This window comes from Pongo abelii, chromosome 21 (genome assembly GCF_028885655.2).
Source record: "Pongo abelii isolate AG06213 chromosome 21, NHGRI_mPonAbe1-v2.0_pri, whole genome shotgun sequence".
Classification (NCBI taxonomy): domain Eukaryota; kingdom Metazoa; phylum Chordata; class Mammalia; order Primates; family Hominidae; genus Pongo; species Pongo abelii.
This window is the reverse complement of record NC_072006.2, coordinates 62,422,197-62,435,179: the sequence shown is the minus strand read 5'-3', so window position 1 is coordinate 62,435,179 and position 12,983 is coordinate 62,422,197.

Below are 12,983 nucleotides of genomic sequence, written 5' to 3'. Positions count from 1 at the left end.
AAGAGTTCTGGGCCCATTATACACATTTCCCGCCCTGGACTTCAAACCAGCCATTTCTCCAAGAATCCCTGGTTTCTTTCAGTGGGAAATGATATTTCAACGCCACAATCTGGGAGCCTCAGATGCTCGTGGCTATTATGTTGGCTATTGGTTTCAGGGCATTTCAGTGCTCAGAGGAAGGAGATTCTGTATTGAAATATCAAATTTAGGACAAAAATTTTTAAAATGAGTATCTTCATATTCACGGGCACAGGTAATGATAGAATCAGAATATCCCACAGTTATTTTTTTTTTCATATAACACCCACAACAGTCTCAGAATAATTCTAATACTAACATCATCAATATAATTACCAAAAACACTTTAACATTTCTTTGCATATACTGTCCCACACCTGTGTATAAATGTACTATATCCACATTGGCTGAGCAGATAACCACTGCATGCTATGTTCTCTTCTTTTAGCCCTTTTTACTATTAGTTTAAAAGTAAGCAAATATTTAATGCTCACCATTAATCTTTCTGTCAGTGTTTCCTCAGTCATTTTGGTTGTCTGGATCCCATTCTTGAGTAGATTCATTGAGAAGGACTCATAGGAACAATATTCCTTGAGTTCTTGCATGTTGCTAACATGTAAAAAAGTTTGCACCCTTTATACAAAAATTTCCGTTGATGGAATTTAAAATCTCTTGTTCATGTTTTCTTCTTTTGAATATCTTTAAAATATTACTCTGTTGTCTTCTGCCATAAAATCTTGTTGTCAAAAAATGTGATGATAATCTAATATTCTTTTCCCTTATGAGTCACTTATTGCTTTTGCCTAAATGTCCAGTGAATTTTTTTAATTGAGTAATTTTACTTTAGAATAGGACTCGATGATGGTCCTTCTATCTAGGTCCATATTTTCAGGTAACTACATTGTGTACTCTTGCAGTATGTAAATTTCAAAATCATATTTTAAAATGAAGGTATAGTTGATATACAGTGAAAGTCATTCTCTATATTGTAAAGTTCTATCAGTTTGACATTGCCATATAGCCACCCCCACACACAAAACAGTCCCATCACTCTTTTAATATGTAGATTGAAATCTTCTTGCATTCAGCAAAGTTTTCTTGAATTACTGTTTTTAGTATTGCTCCTGTTTCCTGGTTTTGGTGGTCTTCCTCAGGGACTCCTATGATCTGTCCATCAGATCTTCTTTGTCTATCTTCAATATTTGTCCCAGCTTCTGAAATCCTTTTCATCTCTTCGTTTTGTTGTTTTCTCCTCTCTTTTCACTTTGGTTATTTCTCATTACTATGGCTTCCAGTTCAGAAACTTTTTTTTTTTTTTCAGCATCTAGTCTGTTAATTTCATCAAGTATATTTTTCACGTCAGACATTGTTGTTTTCATTTCTTTACAAAATCTTGACTGGAAATTCTTTCTTTCTGGGTAATTTTCTTTCACCTTTTCTTTCATTTCCTCTGTTTATTTGCTTATGTTTTCTTTCTAGTTTAGTTTTTATTTCTGTAATAATTATTTTCCTTAATTCCAATTTTTTCCCTAAGTTCTATCACTTCATCTCTGACTCTTTCTTTCCCTTTCTTTCCCTTCCTTCCTTCCTTTCTCTTTCTTTCTTTCTTTTTCTTTCTTTCTTTCTTTCTTTCTTTCTTTCTTTCTCTTTCTTTCTTTCTTTCTTTCTTTTTCCTTCTCCCTTTCTTTCTCTTTCTTTCTTTCTTTTTCTTTCTTTCTTTCTTTCTCTTTTCCTTTCTTTCTTTTTTGAGACAGAGTCTCGCTCTGTCACCCAGGCTGGAGTGCAGTGGTGCCATCTCGGCTCACTGCAAGCTCCGCCTCCCGGGTTCACGCCATTCTCCTGCCATCTCTGAGTTTTTCTAATTCTAGTTGTGCTGTCTTGTATCACTTCTTAAATTATCTTTTTCTAATTCTAGTTATGCTGTCTTGTATCACTTCTTAAATTATCTTTTTCTAATTCTAGTTATGCTGTCTTGTATCACTTTTTAAATTATCTTTTGGCTCATTCTGACATAGAGGGTTAGAGTTGGCATGCTTTCATTTCTGTGGGGATGTTATTCTGCTTGTTAGTCTATGTCAATGTGTTATAATCCACATGGGATTTCACCTTGGTGCTTTTTTGTTACTCATTTCTACATGAGATTATTTTTCCCAATCTTTGAGAAAGAGGTGTGGCTCCCAGATCTTCCTTTTCTGTTATTTCCATGCTCTGTTAAAAATCATGGCAGCTTCTTCTTTGAGAGTTCCTGGTTCTGTTCCCCATTCCCGCTTTTATATGGACTTTCTTTCTCTTTCCTTTCTCTCTTCTGCTCCTGTCCTGGTCAAATTTGATTCCGCTCCCTGCAGTTTCTCCTCAGTCTGGCTCCTACCTTGGAAGGGAGTCCCAGCAGGTTAATTTCAAGAGTTCATGGGGCCAGACTGCTCCACCCTCTTTAGCTCAGCCCATGAGGCCTGGCATTCACTTACTCTTGAGTAGGCAAAACCACTTTCTGCTTGAACAGCTGCTCTCGATTGGCCTGTCCATTCTCCTGTTGGCGGTTTGCGAGTCTCCTGTCTCAGATCCTTTGGGTTCCCTGTGGCTCTCCTCTGCTTCCCCCTCACAGACGTCGACGGCAACTGGCTCTGTGGTTGCCTGTGGTTTCTTCCCACCTGCTTATATTTTGGTGTTTGTGGGAATATCTTGTCAGAAGTTGTGACAGTTTTGCTGTAAATGTTGTCCATGGGTTCTTCGTCTGGCTATCTAGTTGCTCTGTGGGATTTGGGGAAATTAAAAATCTATGTTGCCATTACCCTTGCCATCTACCCAGGACCCCCCCAACCCTCCACCCACCCCACTTCCACGTGCAACATGAGTCTTGCTTTTTTCATTCAGTCTGATACCATGTGCGGTGATGAACTGGGACACGGTGACAGTTGATGGAAGCAGTATATCCCTGCTTTGAGGAGTATTTTGTCAATGACACTGTTTAGAATTGCTGACTCATGGTAATAATAAAAAGCAGCCTGTGTTTGGTTGGTTTTATTATTAAAAAACTTATTTACAGAAAACGAACCTTTTATTGCCTGCACACAGTGTGGGCTGCTCTCACCACCCATCCTGTGTTTGCCATTGACATGAGTGGTTTTCAAAGTCATTAAAACATCCCTATATCTGGGAGCTTTTCTGGCTGAGAATTATTTCATCATAGTGATATCACAATATTTTTTTGCTCATCTTTTTTATTGCATATTGAGATACTTTCCAAAATTTTGCTATCATTAATAATGTAGTGTTAGACATCCATGTACACAAATCTTAATCTTTAATTTTGTTTTTAGGGATAGATTGCTGGACATTCAATTATTGGGTCAGAGACAGTAGTGTAAGAGTAGGAGACCATGGAACCCTTGTATGTCAGGGCTGTAAGGGATACAGCCTCTGGTCCAGTGGCCCATTTTACAGCTTATTTTTTGGAAAAAAAATGAGTCTCAAAAAAGAAAAGAAACATGGTAAAATTAGAAAGTTTCTAAAAAGCAATGCCTTTCATTTCACTGTTTCTATTTTTGCTGCAAAATGCTTGCCCTTGCTACATGGAGAGGTGGGGCCCAGACGTTTGCTTCCTATGATGGCTGGGGGCACCTTCTCCTTGCTTTGATCAATAGCGCACACTCATCCTATCCTACTGGTTGTCTGGACCCGGTCCAAGGCTGTTTGAGTTACCTTGTGGTCAAGCAAACAAGAGTGGGATTGGAAAAAAACTTACACTCAGTATTGAACATGGGAGAGGGAGCACCACACTGAGGACATACATTATGACTTACAGCTCTTCTCCTTAGATCTCAGGACACGTGTATTGATCACTCTGGCTGCATTTAATTCCCTTGAATGATTGTGCCATATTATCTCACACTGTGTCTTCCTTTTCAAAATAACTGAGCACTCTTTTCTGATCTCCGTGTTTGTACCTGATGACTTAAGTTGTTCCTGTGACAGATGTTTAGTTTTCACGTACCAGGTGGATTCATCAGCGCACATCTTGTACTTTCTGATTACAATTCTGCAATTGCAAACGATGCAGCAATGGACATCCTTGAACTTACCTCTGATTTTGTGAAACCCTGTCTCTGGGGTTTCCATTCATGTCCCAAGGCGTGCGTATGCTTAGAGTCACTATCTAGTTCTTGAGAATACCTGGTCCAGTTCCTACGCCACCAACAGCACATGAGGGCTCCCATCCCCCTTGCTATGGCAGCAGGTGATATTAAGACCAATGTTTGGCCAGGGGCAGTGGCTCACACCTGTAATCCCAGCACTTTGGGAGGCTGAGGCAGATAGATCACCTGAGGTCAGGAGCTCAAGACCAGCCTGGCCAACATGGTGAAAGCCCATCTCTACTAAAAATACAAAAATTAGCTGAGCATGATGGCGGGTGCCTGTAATCCCAGCTACTCAGGAGGCTGAGGTGGGAGAATCACTTGAACCCGGGAGGCGGAGGTTGCAGTGAGCTGAGATTGTGCCACCGTCCTTCAGCCTGGGTGACAGAGTGAGACTCCATCTCAAAACAACAACAACAACAAAACCACAAACAACAACAAAACAAAAACAAAAACAAAAACCAACGTTAATGTTTCCCAGTGTTAAAATGTGTTCCTCTAAGGGGTACGAAGTACTAAGATATTGTCTCAATTTTCATTTCTCTGATTACTAAAGAGGTTGAACCTCTCCATACATTGCTTATTGGATACCTGTGCTTCCCCTTCTGGGAGTAGTGATTGTCTCTTTCTCACTTGGGTTTCCTTTTATTTTGCTTGCCGATTTTGCAGGAGTTTCCTATATGTTTTCATTTAAGTTTCATTAGTTTTAGATTACAAATATTCTCTCAATCTATCACTTATCACTATTTTTGTGATGTTCTTAGTTGAGCAAAAATATTTAACTGTGGTGTGATCAAATCTAAGAAATTTCCTTTTCTACTATGTTGTGGGGTTTTTTGCACTGTATTAAAAAATTTTGTTCCCACTCCAATGTCATAATGATAATTCTCCTGCATTTTTTTCTTATAGTTTCAAAGCTTTGCTTTGCCTGTAAATCTCTTTAATCCGTCATTATTTTGGGATGTGATATAAAGTATATATCTAATTTTTAAAATCTATGCTTTGAATCAAGTTTCTTAACATCGTTTAGCATATGATACATTGCTTCTTCACTGATTTTTGATGCTACTTCTTGAGTCTGTTCCTGGACTTTCCATTTTGTTCCATTTTGTTTGCTGAAGGTATTAATTTCTATGACAGACCAAACAATTTAAATTATGATCACTTTGTAACGTATTTTAATATATCATATCTTTTATTTTTGCAATTTTGCCTTAGCTATTGTTTTTTCATGTACATTTTGACTCAATTTGCTTCATCTCATTCTCACCCCAAATCCTGCTTTTTCATTTGTATTAAATTTATTGAAACATACAGGGAGATTGACATCTTTATAACATTGAACTCTTCCTTTCCCACACGACCCATCACTTCTCTTATTTATGTATTCTGCTCTTTGAGTTTTGAAATTTTCTCCATAAAGTTCACCTGTACTTTGTATGTTAATCTCCAGATAAGTTATAATTTTTGTCCTGTGGTATACAGGGTCTTTTTCTGTACATTGCTGATTTCTCAATTAGGACGTGAGATTGTGATCAACCACTTGTTGATTTAACTCTCTTATTGATTCAGTTCCCTGGGCTCTTAGTGTTGATGGCGCTACATTCTTCCTTTCCATGCAGATCAGATTTATCCAAGCCTATCTCATGGTTTGTTGGCAGGAAGTGAGGAGCCTGGCAAGAGAGAACTCACCCTATGGGAAGAAGGAGTTGGATACATTGACAAGGCTCTGGGCATCACAGGAACATAGATGTGCAAAGAGTTCTGGCCAGAGGCAGTCTGGCACCAGGCTAAGTAATCAGTCAAATTTGGATTAAACCCTGCTTCACCACTAATCAGCAATGTGACCTTGGGTTAATTATTGAGAATCCCTTTGTTCAGTTTCCTTACCTACAAAACGAAGATAATGATAATACTAGCTAATATAATTTTTGTGAGGATGAGATAATGTATGCAGAATGCTTGGCTCTCAGCAAATGCTCACTATGGACAAAGAGGAGAAGCATGGAATTCGAATATTGTTGCTGGAACTTCTCAAATGCTGACTCTCAAGTGCTACCTGGTAAGGTAGACTGGAGAATGGCAGCCATGCCTTATACCATTTTTATTTGGGTTTGTGAAGCTGACCCATTTTCTCTGATGCACTTGACCTTAAGGCTGCAGCATCCAAATGGCACTGCTCGGCTCAATTTTATAGAATCGAGCTTCAAGTGTCTAACCAACTGCATCTGGGAGAAGAGCATGATTTTCCACTCAATTCTGCTTTTTCCAATAAACCGTCCTTTTAAAAACCATTAAGATATCCTTTAAGGAAATCCATAGTCTTGCTTAATAGAAATGCCCATTTCCATAGAGAAACATAACCACCTACGTACAAAGAGCTGCCTTACCTAAGCCTCAACTCTTCTGAACTTTAATCCTTTTCCATTTTCTTCCTCACTTTAAGAGAGGTGGTCTTAAACTCCCAGAGTCATCAAGCGGTGTACAAAATTTGGCAAGTTTTTTCAAATCCAGAAACTGAGTCATAGAAATTTAGAAATTGTCAAGCCCTGGAACGCTTCATGGCCGCTGAACTAGCAAACATCCAAAACGATGTCACCTTAAACGAAAGTAGCTCTCCTGCTGTGTTCCCCCTCCCTTCTCTCTAGACCCCAGTCTTTCTCTTTCATGCCCGTTGGCTGTAAACACAAGAGTTGCTGTTTATTTATGTACCTCTCTAGCAATGCGATGTTTATTTATTGAGCACCTACTGCATGCTGGCCATTGGACTGGTGCTGGAATACAGAACGAACAGGGAAGATGAGGTGCAGCCCTGCTCTCATGGGGCTTACATTCTGCTACAAGAAAACAGAACATTTAAAAGGGAAACAAATGTATAACCAGAAATATTGACAATGCGATGAGGAAGTAAATTTGGGGAGAATGCAGGAAGGCTCTCAGGGGAGGAGACACTTAAGCTGACCTTGGGAAAGCAGAAGGAACCAGTTATGTCAGCAATGGGGGCTGAAAGGGATTTCAGGCAGGGACGATGTTTCAACCAAAGACCTCGAGGCACAAAATGGGACTGAACTGAAGCCAGCATGTGGGGAACCACATGGAAAGAAGAGAATGGCCAAAGATGAGCTTGGAGGCTTTGGTCTTCATCCTAAGAATGAGAGGAGATCATTGAAAGACTGTAATCAGGAGAGTAAAGCAATCTATTAGTTTCTGAAAAGATCAGTTGTGGCGTAGAGGATGGGTTGGAAGGGCGAGTGTGGAAAACAGTAAGGCCAGCTAGGCAGGGGGTGCCATTGCTCAGAAGAGGGGACACTGGCTTTGCCCAGGAGCCAGTGGGAAGTGAAGGACCCAGGGTGGGTTTTGGAGGTAGAGAGATGGATTTGTGATGTCAGGGGAAGGAGCACTGAGTTGGGGGCAGAAACCTCGATTCCGTCCTTGGACTCCCAGTGGTCACGTGGAGGGACTTGGGCTTCTCTCACTCCTTCTTGCACCCAGTTTTCCTGTCTACAAAATGCAGGGCTGGGGATGGACGAGGCCATCTCTACATGTCCTTCAGTCCATCGCTGTCTGACTCCAGCCCTGTTTCAACTGGGAAGTTGAAGAGAGTCACCAATCACCTGTCGGGTATTGGCCTGGAGTGTTTGTTCAAAGCTGGACTTCATTCACATCTGGGTTTCTCTTGGAAGTTACTACAGTCCTTTTCCAAACTGTACCATTGAATGAGTTTCAAAAATATGGGTAGACAGAACTTGAATTTTCTGTGACTAAAAAACTAAAATCTTGTGGATTTTACTCAGCTTGTCTATCTCTTAAATAACTCACAAGTGATTTAGCATGCCTTTAATAAAGAGTACCCAAAGATATGAAACAAATCCCCTAACACAAAGCCTTACCATTCAGAAATGTAGTAAACTCCATGGCAAAATATAGAAACAATGCGTTTTAATTATATCAATAATTAATATTAGTACCTATTGTACTCATTGTATGAATAATGGATTTTTCTTATTATTTGTATTTTGTCAATATACAGAAGACAGGGACATACAATGAGTTTTCTGCTGCAGCATTTTGGGCCAGTCCCTCCCACGGTGCCTGGAACCTAGTAGGAGCTCAGTGGGTATTTGCTGAATGACTGGATGGATTCTGACTTCTCTCCCAGTCCTGCTGAATGCTTGCTACAAACAAACTTGCACTGGATACTAAGTGGGCCACTGGCAGCCAGAAGTCCAAAAAGACTCAACCTAGTCAGACTGAAATCAAAGGAGAATCCGATGTTCCTTCCCAATTTCCTCCTCACAATGAGGCAGAAGCATCACATCCAAGGCAGACAGCACTCTCATTTTTGAAGCTAGGTGCCATAACTTGGGCCTTAGTTTTCCCAGTCTTACCATATGATAGGTGTGTTTTTTATGCTCCATGAATGGATAGATGTATGGATGGATGGAGAGGTAAATAGATGGATTTTTGGGTTGCTGCATGGATAGGTGGTAGATGTATGGATGGGTGGATAGATAGATGCGTGGATGGATGGATGGATGCATACATAGATGAATGTGTGCATGCATGGGTGGTTGGATGTATGTATGTACGGATGGATGGATGGGTGAATAGATGGATGGGAAGATGGACAGATGCATGGATGGATGGATGCATGGATGGATAGATGAGTGGATGAATGGATGGGTGGGAAAATGGATGAATACAATTGCTACATGAACAGCCTTTCTGCAAGAGGCATTTTCTGGAATTTGTTGGCTTTCTCTAAGGCTCTTCAAATGTGATGGTGTGAGCTACAGATAGAGAGAATGTGGTTTGCTAGATCCTAAGCAGTGTAGGATAGGGGATGAGGACTCAAACCAGAGGGCTGGGGTAAGTCAGTCTGCAAGTGGCATGTATTTTCATCAAATTAGTTGTCAACCTTAAAAGTGAGGTTATGTCCCATAAATCCAGATTGCTGATCTCTCCTGGAAAACTTTTAAGCTCTGACCTCACTGGGCCCACATTTCTGCCCAGAAACAAGTGGCTAGAGCTGGATGAAGGATATCTTCTCTGGGGGTCTGTGGGCTGCCCACTTCCCCTCTATGGCCAGCCCCTTCCCTCCCTCATTTTTTATCCACAGCAGAATTAGCCCCCCATGGAGTGGTGGGTTTGGGGTCAGAAGGCTCTGGGTCCAAGTCTAATCCCATCATATTTCATGTGTGTCCTTAGGTGAGTCATTTCCCCTCCTCTTTTGGGGCAAGTGGAAGAGAACAGGCAGCATTAGAATCAGATTTTGCCAAAGTGTATTTCTCGTGCTGGTTACTTGTCCTTGCTTTCCCACAAATTCTTCATCTGTAATGTGACAGCAATGACAATGGCATGCATTACGATTTTAAAGCTTGTTGAGTTCTTTATATATTAGCTTGCAGTCATCCATTGAGATTGGCAGGCTTATATCCCTATTTTATTTTATTGTTTTTGAGATGGAGTCTTGCTCTGTCACCCAGGCTGGAGTGCAACGCCGTGATCTCAGCTCACTGCAACCTCCACCTCCTGGGTTCAAACGATTCTCCTGCCTCAGCCTTCCTAGTAGCTGAGATTACAGGTGCATGCCACCACGCCCAGCTAATTTTTGTATTTTCAGCAGAGACGGGGTTTCACCATGTTGGCCAGGCTGGTCTCAAATTCCTGACCTCGGGTGATCCACCCACCTCAGTCTCCTGAAGTACTGGGATTACAGGCCTGAGCCACGATGCCCAGCCTGTTATATCCCCACTTTAAAGTGAAACTCAGACTTCCCAAACTTCCTTCTTACCTAGCTAGAAAATAGGCTGGGAAAACAGGCAGAGCCAGGATTCAGGTTGAGCCTCATGTGCCTAGAGTCCCTGTGCTGCTTCCTGCACGGAGCAGAAAGCAAGGATCAGAACATCTGCTTTGGAGCAGCCCCCACTGCTGCTTATGGTGCATTTGCTGACAAACCTTGGGACAGGTTGCTTTGACCCCAGTGCCCTTTCTTTGTGGATCACTCCAATATAAAATCTCTGGAATGTGGTTCTTCCTCTCTCGTCTACACTCCAGTTGCTCTGCTGCTGGGCTGTCCTTTCCCACACAAAGGCTTGGGGAGTGCTCTGAACAGCTTGTCAGAGTGGAGGACTGTGTCCCCAGCCTTGGAGCCCCAGGGACTGGCCAGCATGTTGGATGCTGCCCAGCTTCAAAGTACTTCCCAGCCAAACGTGTCCAGCTGACCATATTCCCAGGGGAGAGTGGCTTTCCCACGACCATACAGGGTCCAGAAGCAGCCTTGGCCACCAGCCCCCCTCTAACCCCCACTTCCCTCACCACAGTCCTCTGATTTGTGACCTACTCCTTTTTGGACTTTAGGCAAATGCTTCTCCACTGGTCTGAACCTCATCTTCTCCATTTGTAAGTTCGGTGTTTGATAATGTCCCTCAAGGGGTACCAACTAGGGTGCATTCAACAAGCCTGTCCACCACGCCACCCCAAAACTGCCTCTCCTCCAGGAAAGGCCCCTAAATTCACAGAGCCTCCTCAAATGATTGGTTACCATGCCCTACAGACTGCAAAGTTACTGAATTGGTAAGCTCTCTTCTGGGCACAAAAGCCAGAATCCAGCCATTTAATGTGACTGTCAGGGCCATAGTAACAGGAGAAAGAGGACACAGAGCCTCTCTTAATGGGGCTCTCTGTTGGTGAAGCAAAGGTGAGTCACTTTAGAAAAAGCATCTGTGGCTTGAGGCAAAGCTCACGAAGACCAAGAAGACCATCTCTGAGCAGAACGCAGTGCAGAAAGTGCAATGCACCTCAACTGCAGTCCTCACGTGGATGGGTTTGAAGGGAAGTAAAAACAAATAGCCCCCAAATACCATTGGTGTTATAGAAAAAGTCTGTACATGGTGGTGATGGCAGAGGTGGCCCTTCTGGAGCAGCTGCTGCCATGACGCAGGCTGCAGTAGGGGAGGCGCGGCCAGGGCTGCACATTCCAAGGAGCCAGTGGGAGCTGGGGAGGGGTGGGGGCCCTGCCCTCCTGGGCGCAGCTGCAGCTGTCGACTTAGGCATCTCTGCATTTTCAGGGGACCAGGGAGTCCCTCTCCCCCTGTAGGCTCAGAAATACCTGCTCCCATTGCCTGGCCTCTCCCTGCTCCCTGAGGAAAATTGAGGCTGAGCCCAGGTGCTGTTGTGACCTAGCTGGGTGTGCACATGCTTGGGAGCAATGCTGACACACCAGCCCCCTGCTGCCCTCAGCCCTCTCTGGAGTTTGGGTGTCAAGGGGAGGCCAAGGGGGAGCTTAGGGCAGCTCAATGCCAGCCTGCGGGCACCCCTCTGCATGAGCAGCTTGGGCACCATGGGTGCCGTGGATAGCAGGTTGATGGTGGTGGAAGCAGACAGTCTTCTGGGTGGAAAGGGGTGGGTCCCCGGTGAAGACTTGCCAGTTCTGTGGACTGGAATGAGAACTTTTGGTGCTTTTCTCAGACTCACCCATGGCCACCCATGGACAAATTAGTATGCACTTCCTCCCTTCTGAAACCCATAAAAGCCCAAACTCAGTCAGACTAGAAGAGATGTCAGGACGCCCTGCCTGTGGAGAGAAGCTACCCACTGTGAGTCTCCTCTCTGCTGAGAGCTGGACACTCGTTCAGGAGACCCTGCCTGTGGAGAGGAGCTATCCACTCTAGGTCTCCTCTGTCTGAGCTGTTCTGCTGCTCAATAAAGCACCTCTTTGTCCTGCTCACCCTCTACTTGTCCTGATACCTCATTCTTCCTGGATACAGGACAAGGACTTGGGACCTGCTGAATGGTAGGGCTGAGACATGCCTTTTGCTCACCATGTTGTGGTTGATGAGAAGGAGAGAAGAGAGAAGGAGAGGAGAGCTGTGGCCCTTCGGGGAGCCCAGACCTAGGAGCTCCCCAAACCAGGGCTGTGACACCCTCTTTGGGGCTGTGTGGTTCCTGGCACCTCCAAGCTTCTGGGTGCCACCATGTTCCCCAGTGCCAGCGTGGTGGCTGCTTGCAATATGCCTGGTCTAGCTGCAGCCTCACAATAAGCTGGTGCCTGTGCCAGAACCTGAGCTGCCTGTCTTGCAGCAGCTGGTGTGCCTAGCTGTGTGCAGTGGTTGGACCCCATGCTCACTCACTCACACACCCGTCGCCACTCTGGCCCTGGCTCGCCCTTTGCAGGCTTGGGATCCAGAATGGTAGTGTGAACTGAGCACAGCCTGCCAGGGTGGGTGGGTGGAATGAGCCCAGCAGGCCCGAGCAAAACTCAGGCAAAGGCACCACTGGTCACAGAGGTTTCCGGCTAGAAAAGTGACACCCCAAGGACAAGGATCCTGTGACAGTAGAGAAGTCCTAAAATTAAAAATAAACTAATAACTAGACAAATATATTACACAAGTTCCAGATCGGTTTACGATTTGGAAATGGAAGTCTCCAAATGGCCAAACAAAAGGTAGGCTCATCTGGAAACAGCAGGTCCTGGTCCTTACTACACTAAATGTTATTTTTCTGGAGCATTGTATGGGACCTCCACACCAAATGGTCTTAAAACTAAAGGCCATCAGCTTCTTTAGTTGGTTTTCCATTAGTGGGTTGGATTAAAGAATATTTCTCGAAATTCCTTGAGGATATCTTGCCCATCTGTTTTAAATCAACAGATAACATGCATAACAAACATCAAAGTGTGGGCTTTTGGGGAAGAACTTTTCTTTGTCGACGGGTGCATTAGTCAGAGTTCTCCAGAAAATAACAGAACCAGGATTGGCTGCAAGCTGGAGAAGCAGGAAGGCCAGTGGTGTGGTTCCAACTCCAACTCGAAGGCCTGAGAACAGGGGCTCC